At 47.2% G+C, this 17620-nt stretch overlaps 1 long non-coding RNA gene across 1 annotated transcript; it reads left to right on the top strand.

Annotated features, from left to right (window-relative positions):
- Positions 1-600: 600 nt before the first annotated feature.
- LOC135824642 (uncharacterized) lies at positions 601-3963 on the top strand. The gene is made up of 2 exons (XR_010554898.1): positions 601-953; positions 2863-3963. It is a non-coding gene; the product is annotated as an uncharacterized LOC135824642 (long non-coding RNA).
- Positions 3964-17620: the final 13657 nt, after the last annotated feature.

Below are 17620 nucleotides of genomic sequence, written 5' to 3'. Positions count from 1 at the left end.
TTGACAATGTGCAGCCTTTCTTCCCTTCTTGTTCCAAACCAAGAGCATTATAGCCCTTTGTGAAGCATTATAATCAGCATTACAAGGTAGTGTTTGGAGCATTATGATTAGCATTAACCAAACAGTTTCGAAGCATTATCCGCTTGACCCTATTTTGGGGAAAGCCTACACACCACTCCTTCTGTCCGTCTCGCTATCTAATCTCTCTCCTTTTCCAACAGAGTGCCTAAAGATTTCTTCCTTTGAAAGCTCCAATCTACCCATGTGTCTGAATCCTAGAGAAGAAGATCACATTTTGGAAAGATTGGGGAATGTTTCAGGCCCTTGGAAGTCAAGTGCAGTAACTATTCGCGATACTAGTCAGATGATCTTCCGGAATGACACAAAGTGGCTCATGGTGGAATCTTAGTACAGCGCCCGTTGCCGGTTCAGCATTCGCACAGAAAACTTCAGACTGGCTGTAAACAGAGGGTGTCTTCCCACTTCAGAATTGTCACCGGTCTAAATCCCAGATCAGAGAGGGCTGCTGCATAAGCAGTTCGTCTTAGCTGTTGAAGTAGCAACTACCGTTAGTTGATCAAGTTGCGGACGGCGCCTACAAGTATGTGAGTTCTCATTAGTTCTCCACCCCTGCACTGCTACTACAACCGCTACAGGCAGTCTTTCGAACCCGGTTTGGCGTTGAAGACAGAAAGCGGAGTATCAAGATTATGCTTTCCAGTGCGTTTACGTCCAATGAGAGAGTCTCGAGAACGCGCCTAGTGATTTATTACCACTGAGAGAAGTGGTGCGATTATCCTTCTACGCCATCAGTGCGTAGTCGCTGCAGCAAAGAATACTGGATCCTGTGGAGGCGATTACCTTGCAAAGTTCTAGCTCCGCGTCTTACAAGCGACAGGATTCTCTTCACTTTGTAGGCGTCAATCCAGCGGCTCTAAACGTACAACGCCAAGGTATTGCAGAGCGCTTTATGTTTCGGTAAATAAACCAGGATGACCATTTTATTTATACATAAATATATGCCGGTGGCGGTACGGGTGCCGGGTAGGCATAGGGGCTGTTTCTTGTGGTGCTAGCTTTTTTTCTTCCTTTTTTTCACTGAAACACAGGCCTCTTTTACGGTAAAAAATAAACATAGTGTGATAAAGGTTATGGTGACAGCTTGTTACTCGGTTGAACTTGAAGTACAGAAAAGGCTCAGTACAGTCATGTAGATGTATAGTGGAACATACAGTCAACCATTGAAAGGAGAAGTTGAGCCTAAAATCAAATTTTCACCAGTTGTAGTGTTCGGGGTGCTGAGTCCAATGGTCTTGGCCCGAGGAACCTACGACGCTTCCTTCCTTCTTTATTCCCAATCGAACTCGCCACTTCCACCGAAACTGGGTGACTGCGCCCCACTAGATGGGGACTTGTTGTTGATGGGCAACATGGAACAAGATGGAGAACGCCGTGTTCTACAACCATCCACGGTTGGTAGAGCCCTGGTCTGTTGAGACCATCTGAACCGTATGGGTCTTAGACCCTTTTCTGATCCTCTTTATTCTAGGAGAGGTTTTTATAGTTTCCGAACACGGTGTCCTCCACCTTGTTACATGCAATCAAGTAACAACATGTTTGAACAAAATCAAGGTTTTTCTAAATGGGGACTTGTATGCAAAATGTCGCTAAAAGCGTCATTTCGTCCAGCAAAATTAGCTGATTGTTATAAAATTGGCTGTAAAATAGGAATTACAATTATCGGAAATCGGCTAAATGAGTTGTTGGCATATTGGCTTCAAGATTGGTGAGATATCGGAAGATTTGGTAGATTTTCGGCGATTCTCAAAGAAAACCTCCAAAATCGGCGAAAAGCTTCGCGATTTTTCGATAAGTCTCATTTTCGGCGAATTTTTCGGGCGGCCGATTTGGGGATTCTACCAGTAACGATCTTCCTAATGGCCAATGTTTGTTTGAGAGGAGGTCAAAGGACACGAGTCACTCGACCCCAACCCACTACTACTACTACTACTACTACAAGTTTTGTGCAAGTACTGAAGTAGAGAGCTCGAGCGGTCATGCTTGCAGCAACATCATTCGTTCGTAAACGCGCTTTGCAACATTTGGCAGATTTTCGCCGATTCTCAAAGGAACCCTCCAAAATCGGCGAAAAGCTTAGCGATTTTTCGATAAGTCTCGTTTTCGGGGAATTTTTTCGGCCGGCTGACTTGGTGAAAGCCTACATGTATGTGGAAGAGTTAATTACATTGGGATGAGGTCGGTCCTAGAGTGTAGAGTGCAGTACTGTGGAATTTGAAACACCAACTTTCAATATGAACATGATCAAAATTTAAATAGAAAAATCCTGAAAAGAAGAATTCCTTTGTGAAAAATGTAAAAGATACATTGTAAATTATACTGGATACATTTTGAGAAACAGAAACCGCGACCAGCACACTGTAATTTGTTATTTTTTTCTAGAACACCCGCGTATCTGCTGTCTACTCAGTCACAACACCCATACCACATGATCTAGTCACTGTCAATGTCTTTCCACCTTGGTCCATTGTTCCACCACATCCAATCCTCCTAGCTAGCCAACAAAAGTAAAAAATATTTGAAAGTTAAGTGAAGCGGAGTTTTCTCATTTATACAGATAAGTCTCAACTCAATTCTTCAAACACCCAATCAACGTACTGTACTGTCCACCATCTACATGTATTCCCATACAAAGTCTGTGACGTAACATGGATGGGCATATTAAGACGTCATTATGACGTCATCATGATGTCACAACATTTTGCCAAAACTAACCCTAGGACGGAAAATCCTTGTGTGTTGCTCATCATTAAAATCTACAATTTATGTGTTCGTGTTTCACAGGGCACAGGCATCGCTTATACAGTACACTATTCGTGTTGGCTTGACCACGTGAAGGGACAGAAGCACAGCAGCCATTGAGCAGAGGCATCGGCCAGTGCAGCAGACATGGTTCAACAGCCCCAGCAAACTTTGGTCCTGTGGATAGTCGGCGGTGTGAGCGTGCTCGCTGGAGTTATCTTCTTTTCAATCGGCATCGCCACCGATTTGACCTACATGATAAGCGTAGGTGTTCTTGTGGGGATCGCGGGTGTCGTGGTGTCGTTAGTGGGCTGCAGAGTTCGACATAATTCCTACTACAACATGCGCTCGGCCGGTCCGCATGTGTCCGTCACCACCGTCCAATCACAGCCCGGCGGCGGCCAATCGTCGGTGGTGATGACACCCGGTGCCACCATTGCCACGGCCACCCCGCAGGTAGTTGCCGCACCTCAGCCTTATGCGGCACCTGTAGTTGCACAGCCCGTCGCAATGCAGCCCCAGCCGGTTCCCATGGCGCAGCCCCATCCGGTTGCCATGGGGCAGCCAGAGCCCTACGCAGTGGATCAACACGTTGGAGCTTACCCGCCAAATCTGGATGGAGATCGTCAGCCACCTACCGTGCCCATTCACCCTTCAGCACCGGTAGGGGAACATTATCCCCCACAAGAAGGTTATGACAGCTCGCACTACCCGGCCGGATATCCAGCGCAGGATCCTCCTTCGTATGATTCCTACGCGCAATAAGTTTCAATGCTGACTGATTAAAACTCCAAGGCAATGGAGGTACAGGACTTTGTTACCAACAGCAACCATGTCGTGAAACAAGTTACAATCCATTCGGCCAACCAGCAACATTATTTGCATGCAAATGATTGTAAAGGCCATTTGACGTCCAGAAACCAAAAAAGCAGCATAGAAAAGTAGTAATGTCTGTGCCGTTAGCAGTAATGAATTTTGTACATGTACAAGTATGTGTTTTCTCATTTGCATCACTAAAGCCTGCTTTCAATCCGTGTGTCATGCCTTTGGCCAACAGTAAATGGCACTATTCTGCAGTCAAGTTTCAGCATAGTTTTGACAGGGCTCTTCCCCTGTGTTTTGGTCTCATACAGGGTACAATCATGCGTCTGTTTGGTAACGTATGCGTGCACGCGTGTGGGTGTGCATGTGTGACTGTGGCCTAGTGTGTGTGTGTGTTGGGGGGGGGGGGGGGGGGTAGGAGGCGGGTCGGTCGGCATGCAAGTGCGTGCATAGGTTTTAAGCAACAATCAGCCAACACAGTCCGTACGTGTTGCAACAGCAATAGTTCTGTATGTGCAACAGCTACACGATCATCATGTGTGCTACTACAGTGCTGTCGGGCGGTGGACAACGGAGTGCCGAAGAACGGAACGCCCAAGAACGGCCATGCTAGAATTTCATCTAGCACAGCATACCGGTTATTCAACTGTGCACAGACCGCAATTCATGAAAATAAGAGCAGTCTAGGCTAGGAGGCTGATCTCCCCCCCCCCCCCCCCCCCAGTTAATTGGTGACTGACAGTACTCTAGCTGTCGTGGATAATATTACCTCGTACATAGTGCGGATTTTGCAGTCTCCCAGATTGAAAGTACGACGTGTGTGACCATAATCGTCGGGAATCGAACCCGCAACCTATCGATTGGAAATCGCTTCACATACCACTGCACCATATGGGACGCACAAACACACACACACACACAAACACACACACACACACACACACACACACTTACGTACACCTGCCCAATACGCCAGCGGTGATAGCGAAAATCTACGTTAGACATAACTCGTGCCGGGAATACACCATTCAACAACTTGCAAGGCTGATAATTTGACCCCTACAAAGCTTAGCCTGGTCTACGCCAACAAGCTGATTGAAGCCACACGCATACGCGCCCAAGTACCCCGCACATGCACGCACGCATCCACACCCACACACCCATGCACACAGTCTGCACAAGAGATCACCACGAGAAGGTAACGAAGACTTTGCTAGCCATACCATATTGTGACTTCCCCTAATGAAGCCACTGCACGATGAACACAATGGGGGAGGGAGGGGGGGGGGGGCACCAGGCCAGCGCACTCCAGAGTGCTGCTCAAGGGATGAGCTATGCATATTCAACAGGCACGCGCTCGTGCACACACATGCACATAGACAGATGCCCCCCCCCCCCACGCGCACACCTACATAGCGAGTCACAAACATACACAACATACACACAGAGAAAAGAAAGGAACACACACACACACACACACACACACACACACACACACACACAAACACACAAACACAAACGCATGCATACCCACACACTGACGAGCAGAGAGTGAAGCTGGAGACAGCCACCTGGGATAATTCCACTCGCACCACTGAACCTCGCTATGCAGGCATTAGACGGATAAAAACTGCAAAGTATCAGGCAGCGGGTAATTTCATGATAGCACTCTCCTCGCATGCACTCACTCACATGAATGTACGTGTACAACCAAGCTTCTTTTTTTCGTTCATATCAAAGTCAATTTCATAACAAATCAAAAGGATCGTCCATTTCACTATGAATGCATAACATTTTCTTTCTATACCAGTTATTTTTTTGTCTCTGGACATCGTATTCTGCCGAATGTCGGGTTGTAGCTCTGATGCCGACCCAGGAACATAGAGATAAACCGGGGTGAGAAAACTGTTGTAGCCATGTTCAATAATCACCAACAGTAAAGACAACATCTAAGATGCATAGAGACAATTACATTATATTACTGTTTTTTTTGGAAAAGTTTCTGAATGTGGCTTGTGAGTGGCATGTCTCAATTATTGTAGGGGTCGCAATAAAGTTAATATGATGACAATGATCATTTCAATTAGTTCTTTTTAATGTTAGCTTACTTATAGACTGTGTCGGTCGCAACAAACTTTGGTGCTGCGCATAGCCGGTGGCGTGTTGCCGCTGGCGATATCTGCTTTTCAATCGGCATTGCAACAGACTTGACCAGCATGTACATGATCAGCATCAGTATAGTACTAGTGTAGGCTGTGTGCATGGCGATGATTAGCGCGTTGCAGCATCGTAGGACGGTAGCTCGCTGTCAGGATAGGGAGCTGCCGACGACTGCGTGGCCGGTTGCTGCCCGCCCTGTCCCGGGTAAACATGCATCTCCTGCTTAGCATAGCCGTCGTCAGCTGCAGCAGGTGCTGCTGTGGCCGCGGCACCAGCGTTTGCCATAGCAGAAGGTGCAGAGGCAGCAGCAGCGGGGTACGCCACGACGGGATGGGCGACGACGGGCACGGGTTGGAGGGCGACAGCGCCACCCGGTTGTCGTGGATACGGCCCGACTGCGTCGCTTGCGATCACCACGCCAACACCCGGCGCATAGCCAGCAGCCGCAGTGGGTTGCGTGTGCACGGTGGCGACTTGTATCTGAGGAGTTGCGGCTATTATCCGTTGTCTCCTGTTACGTACAACACATCCGCTGACCATGATTGCCACGGCGAAGATACCCAGCGTGATACCGAGGCCAATCAGAGCCGGGATTGCCGTCGCCACTCCTGCAACGAACGCCACGATAGCCAGACCGAGCAGTACGGAACCGACGAAGGTCATGGCTACGCCGCATACCTGTTGCTGTTGTGGTTGTTGTTGAATCATGGTTGATGGAGCCTCGGACAACCCGCTATGCAAGAAGAACGAGTGCAGCTTGGGGTGCCTGCAGGCAAGCAAAGAACACACAAAGAATGATGCGGTCAACTGTTGTAGAACGTGTCATTGCTGAATCCAGTCGTTCTTGTACTGTTCCCAGGTCTCGGGGAAAGTATACAAAACGACATATTCCACATTGTTACAGATGTCTTGAGGAAAACCTTTATTTCTTCAGACTTTTCCCATTTGTATCTTTCCCTCAAACCAGTGAAAATCTTCTCTACATAATTAAAAGCTAGAGTCAATGCAGGTTTCGTGGTGCACAGCTGAAACTGAGCACTACGCCAGTTCCTGCCGCTCGTCTGCATGAACTACACGAAATAATCCCGGGATTTCGCCGTGATAGACACCCATGCAGAGCACTAAGGCCATCATTTTTTATAGCTATGTTTCGCGTCGTCCGCACGCATACGTTTTGACTTTTTTCGGAAGAAAAAAAATCGAACATGCACAGTGAGTGTACGATCGTGCGAGTCATCAGTGTGGACTGGTTGCGATACGGGGAAGCTGGGATTCAGAAATGGCCTCTAGGCCAGCGTTGGTAAATCGTTTGTTCGGCATCTGGGAGCAATATTCTATGAGCTTACACCAGACCGCATTGATCGCCTCAAGCTGAGAGGATGCGTCGTTCCGGAGCTCTTTGTACCGCTGCTGAAGTCTCAGTACAATAAGCCAGTGAAGCATGGGCACCAACGGTTGCCTCCTCTGTCCAAAGTGAATATTTACTCATGCTGATAACCCAGATGTTGTGCTTCGATGTACGCTTTTTCTCTCGAATGTACATCATACACGAGCTATTGTGCTATGTACAGTGCATACACCTCTGATGAGCCTTTTTATTATTTTGCAACTTTTAATTTTTTTTCCACCTCTCGCATATGATTCTGGAAGTTGAACTGACGCGAAACATAGATATAAAAAATGATGGCCTAATACGATGCCCACGGTGGTTTTCCATTGTACCCTTGACACGAGTACAATATTAGAAGAGCGGTGGTGATAAGATCTGACGCAGAAGCATGACCTCAGCATGCACATGTAAAGTAAGTCAATAAATGTTCGCCGCATCGTTATGTTCGGCTATTTTCGGTCCGGGCATATTCGGCCGAATATGTGTTGCGGCCGAAATTTTATTCTGCAAGGTTCAGTGCGACAGTGTTTTGCAATCAAGCTCGACAACTCTTAACAAAGGGGTAAGATTCACTTGTCCACAATGCATGTGATGATGCCTGCACTGGCCTCATATCACACATTTGACCACATTCTGATAGGGGACTGCTGTAGGCGTTTGCTGAGTACAGTTTACTACAAAAAGAACATAACCCTCCAGAGTGTGCAACGCCTGATCCAGCTCGGCATAGTGCCTTGGCCAAGCGTAATCGGATATTCGCGTCATAATACCGTACAAATCTGATTTATGAGAACATTAACCTCCAGAGTTTGCAACGCCTGATCCAGGTGTCTTGGTCGAGCGTAATCGAATTTCGCGTCAAATCTGATTCCGGGCACGTGCCGGTCGCGAGCAGGACCCGACATTGGTACTCATAGTAATAATTATCACAACCCCGCAGCACCTGTACAGTTTTGTGCACTCCAGCGCAACTGTTCTTCACCAAATAAACTCCAGACCCGGTACCGGGACCAAACCAGACCAGGCCCGACCAGGGACTCTCGACTCAAAAGCAAAGGTGCCTTGCCTGGCGCTTGTCAGAAGCGTACGCATGACATCAGAAGATACGACTACGCTCGACCATATGCAGAGCTGGACACTCTGGAGAGATATGTACATTCGGTAGCAGACGGTAGCCATAGTGGATTACCATGCAAATTCAGGGAATGACTGGGCCGAGGCCTGCATACAAGATCTCGGACCGGCATACAAACAAATGTTTGCCGTGCGTTCACAAATGAAACAGACTAGCCCGGCCAACCCGTTCAATTGGTGAACGCAGGTCAAGTTTCTGAGTATTTGCGCGCAGGCCCCAGATCCCACATGCACACTGCAATGTCACTTCCTGACCAGACTGGGCCGCATTGATCCTCTGTGACATCTTCGCTCACAAGCAGCCTGCTTGTAAACTAAATCTGTATGGTCGACAGGTGGGCTGCACAACAATTTCTCAACCCAGGGCTGGTTCAAGGGCTGGTGGGCAACCAGGCCAGGCTAGCATGTTGATGACATCGTCAGCAGCTTAGCTGACGTCATGCATCTAGGATCGGTGCATGAATCCTGGCAAGTGCCAAAACTAGATACTGCACAAGCAGAGGTAATCGTCAGGAATGTTGCTTTGTCATTTTCTCAAAACGATGCAGGACCAAACGCCAACTTTCCTAGCCTATGTGTATGTGCAATATGCGTGGACGGAAATGTTCACCCGATAAACTGTCTTTCCTTGGAGATGGACGAAATTATGCACCTACTCAATGTTCTGGTTATAAGTTGACATGCCAAGGGCCTGGAAGCCATGTGCCTCAACCCGGGATCCCGACTGGAATAGCACACTACAGTTACAGCCCGACCTCGCTTATCCGGTCCTCTTTTATCTGGAGCCTTCGCCATCCGGAAGAAAATCGTCGGTTACCGATTCACAGCATATGGCATACATGCATACGGTAGGTGTGTTCGATTATCCGGTTCCCTCGCCTATCCGAATATTTTTGTGGAAAACGGATGTCTGCGGTTAAACGAGGAGGTCTCACTGTATCCGCAAACAAAAGGCATAACGGGGGTTTCTAGGGTTTGTCACAACTCCCAGTTCCTTCTACTTCCTCCGTACACAAAAACTTCGTGACTTTTTTTGAAAGCTGCGCACAGCTCTGGAATTGTTCCGTTTGACTTGGAGTAACACTCGTGGCACTGTCTAACCTGTTTACAAGCTATATACAAAGAAAAAAGCAACTCAGACGAATGAGATTGAGTTTTTTTCAGAGCCTTCGTCGCTCATGTCATGGTCACCTGACGACGCTGACTCCGCATTGCCAACAGTCGCTGCTTCCGCTCGCATTTCGTTTAGATTCTTGTCACCTGCAGTGATGATCCGACGCTGGACTTTGGCTACGTCCTCTTCATCTCTATAGCTGTGTACGAATCGGTGTCGACTAAAATCAGTTGTTCCAACCCGCGACCTCCATTATGCCGTGAAACGAGTCGTACAAGCAAATCCACACGCTTCCCATTTTCTCGCCAGGATAATCCTCCCAAGCATTCTACAATGGCTTCGAGGAGGTCCCTGCGATTCCCCTTGGCGATAAAGGAGACGTCTGACTGGAGAGAGGCGAAGAAAGCCAGGCCATCGACATTCTGATCCTGAGTCTGCGCTGGTTGCACGACGACTGAAATGTTTCATCTTGCCGTGCGAGCGAAACAAATCTATGTTCTCACGCTGCGTAGATCTATGGGGCCGCGCACCGCAAGTACGAGCCTGGCCAGTTTCAGGGCAGCGAGTGCCGCATGACTCCGTGTTCCAGCCATGACCTACACTTCGTCGCGGTGTCAGTTTCGAGCAAGTAAGTGTTAGTTTTTTTCATTTGACTCTTGAGTTTCTGTCCGCAACGTCCTCACACGCAAGGCGTCCGTGGAGAATCTGTTCGGGATCAACCAAACTAACCTCAATATAGACGTGGGTTGTCGATGACAGCCTTTGGCGCCGTTCGTTGAGCAGGTTCTTGCTCAAAAACATCTTTCAAAAAAAGTCACGAAGTTTTTGTATACGGAGGAAGTAAATGCATTCATCAGGCGACTTTTGGTATGTTCATTGGGTCTTGACCAGTAACATAGACCATCATTTGCGATGGTTGGTAGGTTTTGTTTTTGGTAAAGAAAATCGCTATTACCCGGTTGTCATGTGGGAAAGTGTTGTTTGTTCAGCATTCCTATCCAGTTGACACTTTCTCGTTTTCTTTTACGCAATCATTTCCCACCTTTTTTTCTCGTCTCTTTCCTTCAGTTACTTTCTTCATTTTATTTGTTCCTTTGCTTTGTTTTCATCTCTGCCGTACAGTGGATCCAATGTAAATAGGCCAGGTCTGTTTTGGTTATCCACGTTTAAAGATACAGGCAAGGACAACGATGATTTCGAATGTGGATATAAGTGAGATGCACAATATCAATTGTGCGGTATCATAAGTATGGTGAGCGAAGAGCGATGCAATCTAGAGATTTTCTTCTACATTTTGCTTCGCCTGTTGACACAGCTCAATGGCAAGCTGCCTGGCGAGGATCACTTTCTGTAGGTAGTCGTAACTCAAGTTGCTTTGTTTATGTGTCATTTTCAACTTTGTGACCAGTGCAGGAATTCGCTGCGATGTGCAGAGCATTGTGCATTGCATTTCCAGAGAGATGGGCCTCTAGTCTAAGTGATGTAATAAGTGTATCAAATTATTTCGCCCAGATGTGGTTTAGTGCATGAGGTCCACTCAAGGAGAACCGTTTTTGTACTTGATTTTCGTTCGGATTAGCAAGACGAAATTCATGTTCGCGTTCGCGAACATTTTTCAGTTCGTGAACTCGATTGCGAACTTTCGCATTTTCGTTCGGAAAAGTAGTCGGAACATGAATCGCGGATTTGTGTCAGGACAGTCATAAATTTACTACGCTGTACTGTCTGTACACAATGTACGTCGTGTGAAAGTCATGCATGTGCAAATTATGTTTGCTGATCCTTCTCGTAACGCGAATTCCGTCACCGAGTTTGACTCTCCTTGGAGTGCGAACGCAAACGCGAATTTCGTCTTGCTAATCCTCCGTATTTATTGGAATAAAGTACGGCCATGCACTGTATTGGGTACTAATCACCCACAGTTTTACAACCCATCTGCTGTGTACAGAAATGTTGCTTCACGAGGTTTTAGGGCATTCTACGCAATTATCACTCCCTTAGTATTGACTGCCATTGCTATACCTAAGCAGTCAAATATTCCTGCATATTTCACTCCTTTATATATATATAGGGCTATATTGGGCTATATTGACTGCTTATATTTGACTGCTTATGGGTTGCGCAGTTGAACGGTGCCTAGTGCAGCATTGTCACAGCATAAATAGGTGGTGGTGCAACAGTTGTGCAATCATAAAACCGGGATTCATGAGGTTATCATTCTGGAATTTGAAATACGGACTGTTTGGGGTGATAAATCTAATATTGACTTCGTACTAGGTCAGTATAGGAAATAAAAACCTCGTAAAAGACCTCGGCTTCGCCTGGGTCTTTTACTCGGCTTTTATTTCCTATTGACCTCGTACTCAGACAATATTATTAGATACTTTATATTGCGCATGGAAACTACAATGTTATGTAGACCAATCCTGAGCAGCTGGAGACGTGATAGAGAGCACACATACCTGACTTGGAGTTCGACTTGGACTCAGGAGCGCTCCGTAGGTGCTTGTCACAGCTCCCCCGATTCGCCTCCACCTCTAAACTGACTGCTAGCTTCACCTTGATATATTCCACGCAGTAGATCTACTATCATGTAGTCCGCAGTTCCGATTGTTTGTTGACCGTCAGCCAGTGCAGGGAATGACAACTACACAAGCAACAGAGCAAGGTGCCTGGAAACCTGGAAACCGAGCGAGTAGGGGCCAATCTCCATGTACACGGAGTGTGACAACTGACAGGGCCGGTCAGCTTTATTCCACTTCCATCAGCAGGATGAGATTTAGGAACGATTGCTGCAGATGTAACAACAGAACACTCGGTATTCAGTATGCGTGCAGTGCGCTTTTTGTCTTTGCATGTTTCAGCAGGAGCTACAATATTTTAGTACTATACATAGAATATCGAATCACAGACTCAGTACTACGAGTACCAGTAGACTATTCTACACCATGCATGGTAGACTCTGATCTACACTTGGACTTACAACTAACATTACAAGTGCGCAGTTGGAAGTGTTTTGCCGATTTTCTGAGTGACAGCGGTGTCCCGGGCAGTGGTGGGTTCCAGAGCCATGGCATGAGACTTTGAGAGTGCTACTCGTCGGTATCAACTCAAGTACTGGTAGTACTAGTAGTCCACTGTAATACTACTAGTTCGGTGAATCTTTCACCTTCACTTGCACGACGCTGCGAGACGTTTGCGTTTTGCTTTTGTGTAGCGCACTACTGCACTCTCGACTTTGTACTAACTACTACACTCCAGTGTACAGTACATGTACATGTACTTGCGATTATTTTTTCTACTGTCAAGTCCCAGTTTTTACAATGCAGCTACATTTGTACATAGCTGTGACCTGGTGACCGTGACCAGGGATTGTGACGGCAAGGATCAGAGTGACACGGCACTGGCGCTCTCACAACTACTGTCTGAGTGCTGTACTACTAGTACTAGCGGACATGGAAATCCAGTCGATTGATCGAGGCTGGTGCCCTCAGGCTCAGCGGGTAGGTTTACAGAATGCTGGGTGCAGGGCACAAGTCATGCTGAAGATCTACGTGTAGATTTACCGCTTGGCCACGGCTGCATCTGCATGAGCAGCGCCCTGCTGGCCCAGTGCTGGGGCCGCTAGACATGCGACCGGATTTCCAAACAACAGTAGTACCTACGCGTATACCATGGTATACCATGTATACGCGCCGTTGACGTCTTGTACTGCGCCGTGAGCATGAGTTGGCATGAGCAGTGACCAATGGTGACGTGAGGCCAGGATGACTAACACTTACATAAGACTTAGTCATTGTACACCTAACTACCATGTACACTGACGTGCAGAGGTTGCAAGAATAGATTCATCACGAATGCCAATTATGCCATTGAACATCTTCAAAATAGGTAACGTTTGTTCATTCACGATATTATTGATAAGAACTGGCGATCGACTACGTCAATAAGAATTGGCACCACGCTGTGCCTTTGCCACGAGCCTTGGCTTTCGCTATCCAAACATTTGCTACAATTGTAGCTGTAGTTCGCGTGCGAAATGTCCCATCGCAGAAATAGTTTTTCAGTCCAAAGCGTGGGCGCTGTCTTTCTGGAACGGGACATGATACTGGATTGCGTAGCTAGCTGTGGAAGTACTGGTAGTTGTTGTGACTGACAGACAGTGCTGCCTGTTAGCCAGCCACATGCACAGCACATCGTGTGTTTCGTCTGCAAAACAACGACCATTTTATGGTAGCGAGCTGTGGAAACGATCTGTCCGAATTTACGATGTGCAGCGACAGTTACCCACAGATTTGCACACAGGTAAGAGAGTCCGAGTCCTTCATGACAAGGAATATTTTTCTCTTTTTCTTTCAAGATGTTGTGTAGCTGTCTGCGAGTGCTGTGTTGATGCACGAAACATAGAGCAAAGTAATGCATTGCCTGCAGAATGCGTAAGTCTGTGATCGTGCAGAAATTCGAATTCTTGAAAATACATTGCCAAATAACTCTCCTTGCACTCACGTTTAAAATAGGCTTTTGTATGACCTGCTCTCAAGAGTACATATCCGATAGTTTACAATTAATACTATCTTGAGCTGCGATGGGTCCACCCTGGGAGGCAATTGTTCTATTCTGTCGTCATCCGGCAAAAGTATGATCAAACGTGTACGCGCTTGTTCTCTACTTTCGTGGACATGGAAATCCAGTCGGAGGTCAAGCAGCCTCAGGGCGCTGGCCATGCAGCCGCGAGTGCGCATATGGTAGTAGCTGTAAATGACAGCACCTCGCAGCAGGCGTATTGCGCGTTTAGCTCGAACGCTACGTCACATGCAACGAGTTGCGTTCTGTACGCACTGAGGGCGTCGGCCCCGGTCATTCGAGCTGACATCCATGTCCACAACAGTACTTGCCGAATGAGTACATCTGCGCCATGGCCTACATATCTACCGCTCGTTGCTCTGCTTTGACTACCGTATCTGCGCTGTACACATTCTTTGTGGCTTGACGCATAAAGGCATCAGTGGGTCAAACGGCCACGAGAGACTGATGTCATGAAACATATTTCACCATGCGCTCGGAGGGATAGTCAAGTTACCCGCTCCTGCCACTTCTAGTGTCTAGATTTCACCGCACTCCCGGTGTAGGAGAGTATGAGTAATGACTGTATCTGTGCAGTACGGATGTTTTACTGAATTACCGGTAGATACTGTTGATTCAGCCCATGTCAAATTTCTACTTATGAAGTGACTTCATCGCATATGTCAAGTACGCATGCGAGTAACCCATCCAATTTCGACCATGCATATAATGACCATGATTGACTTACGCAAACCAACCTACACTTTATAAAGTTATGCGGCCATGCACCCTCCTGAAAGGGGGGGGGGACCAGCTACACCCCCACCCCTCCCCCGATTACAAGGTATTTAAAGGGGAAGTCCGGTGAAAAATTTAAATTTCACAGTCCGTAGAGTTCGGGTCGCTGAGTCGAATGGTCTTTGTCCGAGGAGGCTGCGGCCTATGGTTCGTCAGATACGCCCAATCGAACATGCGCGAATTTGAGCGCACATCACCCAGATCCAGGTGATGACGTCACAGCGTGCAGCCAGGTAGCCACACCATCTAGTTGTGTACAAAATGGCCATATTCGGAGCGCGTTCGATTGGGGAACCGTTTGTCGCAGCTTCTTCGGACCAAGACCATTCGATTCAGTGTTACAAACACTACGTGCCCTGTGATTTTCAGCTCGGTAAACCTCGACGTTATACCGTATTTTAGCCGTTTCCGAGTTGCACTTTTTCCGTCAGCCTCTACGGCTCTAGCAATGCGCTGCGTGCATGCTAGCTGTAGTGCAGTCAACAAACTCATCACACACGGAACTACTCCCGCACTGCCGTGCTGGGGTAGCTACTACGCTCGTACAACAAGACTCGAGTCACAAGACTCAGAAAACTAGTCAACACACAGACTTGTCATGTACTACACTCGTATCAGTTCATGTAGTCAGAGAACGTGCGTTTCTCCTTGCCGGTGCCGGTGGTTGTGCTTTGAGAAAGAAAATTTTAGTTTTCCGCTCCGGACTGCCTCATTATTTTATGCTACAGCGATGAGTGCACAACCGTGACAAGTGACAAAACAGCGAACAGCTCCCGGACCTAGAACTTTCAGATTCCATAGCGTTGCGAGCGAAGAGCCGTGCCCGTGGTTCAAAGAGCCTGCACTGTTCTCCAATTGAGTAGTCCGAAATATTAGTTCGCACCAAAACATCACCATGTGCCAGGCTACTGGAGTCTAAGCGAATCAGTATGGAACAACATTTAGAGTACTCGCATCACTCTTCTCCATTTTGGCAACCCTGCTCTCCAGCGATAATTATATCAGCCTCGTCTGCAATAGCTGCTGCTTCTGCATCAGTCGGAAACTCAGTAGCGCTCACTCTTGGCCGGCCCACGCGGCCATTTCTTCAGCTGAATACCGAGGTTCTCAGCCCCAGACCAAACTCATGAAGGTCAGCCATGGCTGCATCCTCACTCTCACAAGGAGTTAGGTCTTCGGGGTCGCTTGCACCACCTAATATCAGTCGCCAAATCATTTGAAATAGCACTGACACTATTGCTTTCACGCACTCCTTTTGACCTAGCTGCACGCTATGACGTTGCGGAGGATGTGGCGCGGCCGCATGACGTCATGGCGCAGCCCCCGAAACTCAGTTTTTCAAACGGAAATATCTCGAGAACGCTTTGTCAGAGACACGTGGGACCAACACCATTCGACTCAGCGCCCAAAACTCTACCGACCCTGAAATTTAAATTTTTCACCGGACTTCCCCATTAACTGGACCATGCACCGGTGTACACACGATAGGTTCCAGTGCAGGTATACCTGTGGATGAAGATGTGCACAAGCCTGCAGCAGGGAAACTCAGACCTTTTGTGTTGTTGTATGATACTTTGCATGAGAGCCTTGCTCTAAGGCAGCGGTCACACCGAAAAAAGGTCATTTGGGGGGGGGGGGGCAATTTATGGCTGGGGCGCAGCTGGCTATCCAGTGAGGTAGCACTAGTCATCGAGTGCAGTGATTTGACGTGTTGTTTATTTGTCCCGACAAATTTTGAAAATCGCGGAGTAAGGACGAAATTGGAGTACGAGACTGTAAAAACATTACAGTGTGATTAATTGAAGAAGCCAAGCAAGCTTGACTTGCTACAGTCTTGTGTTGTTCTGCTAGCTTGGCGTGCGGACATGCTACATTCTGTGCCTTAAGCTTTGCCTGTTGCAATGCGTAAACAAGATTATGGTGATGGTGACGAGTATGTTCTGAATACACTGGCTAATTCTCCGTGATTTGGCAAGCATGGGAGGCGTTTTTGGTGTGCTCTCCGCAGCCTGGATAGGTGTGATGTATTGTACCAGCCTTGAACCACGGTTCCATAAATCTTCACTCTACGTAGAACAACGACCAACGAATCCGTTGCCATCAGTCAAAACTCACATCAAAAACTGCTAAGTACAGGGTTTCAGACGGGAATGGGGCCGAATTTAAAGTGCGGCTGCAAATAAGATTAAGATGAGCAATATCGGTCTCAGTACAGTATAATCCGGACTATGGGCTGGACTATAAACACCAGTAATTTCCCAACCTTTTTTTTGCCTATTCTGCAGTTGAATGCGTGTGTGCTCCTCATTGGCTTCACTCGTTCCTCTGTTCCTTTGTTCATTTGGCTTATGCGAAGGCTAGCCAAGCTTGCTTGGTGATGTCAACGCGAACAAGCATAATAATAATAATAATCTACGTGGAGATAAAAGTTTAATAATAGCTATGAAAAGTATGAATGCCGCAGACATCACCACGCAACATGACAATTTGTTCAAGGTTTGGTTTTGTGTGTTTCCAAAATCGATCGATTTTGGAAACACACGAAACCAAACCTTGAACAAATTGTCTTGTTGCGTGGTGATTTCTGCGGCATTCATACTTTTCATAGCTATCATAATAATAATAATAATAAGTCACCCATAAAATAGTCGGTGCGACTCGTACTACGCTTGTCGAATTTACGGTGGGAAATCGGGGAGATGTTTCTATTTTGTGACCAAATGAGGCGATTTCCTAGATCTTTGGACCTAGAAAGCGGGCTGGTCCTGCAAGCTTTTGGAACTGGTCCTTCATGACGACATAGATCAGACAAGCCAGGT

Source organism: Sycon ciliatum, chromosome 9, assembly GCF_964019385.1.
Source record: "Sycon ciliatum chromosome 9, ocSycCili1.1, whole genome shotgun sequence".
Lineage (NCBI taxonomy): Eukaryota > Metazoa > Porifera > Calcarea > Leucosolenida > Sycettidae > Sycon > Sycon ciliatum.
Note: the sequence above shows the minus strand (reverse complement) of the source record. Positions and strands in the feature narration are given on the sequence as shown.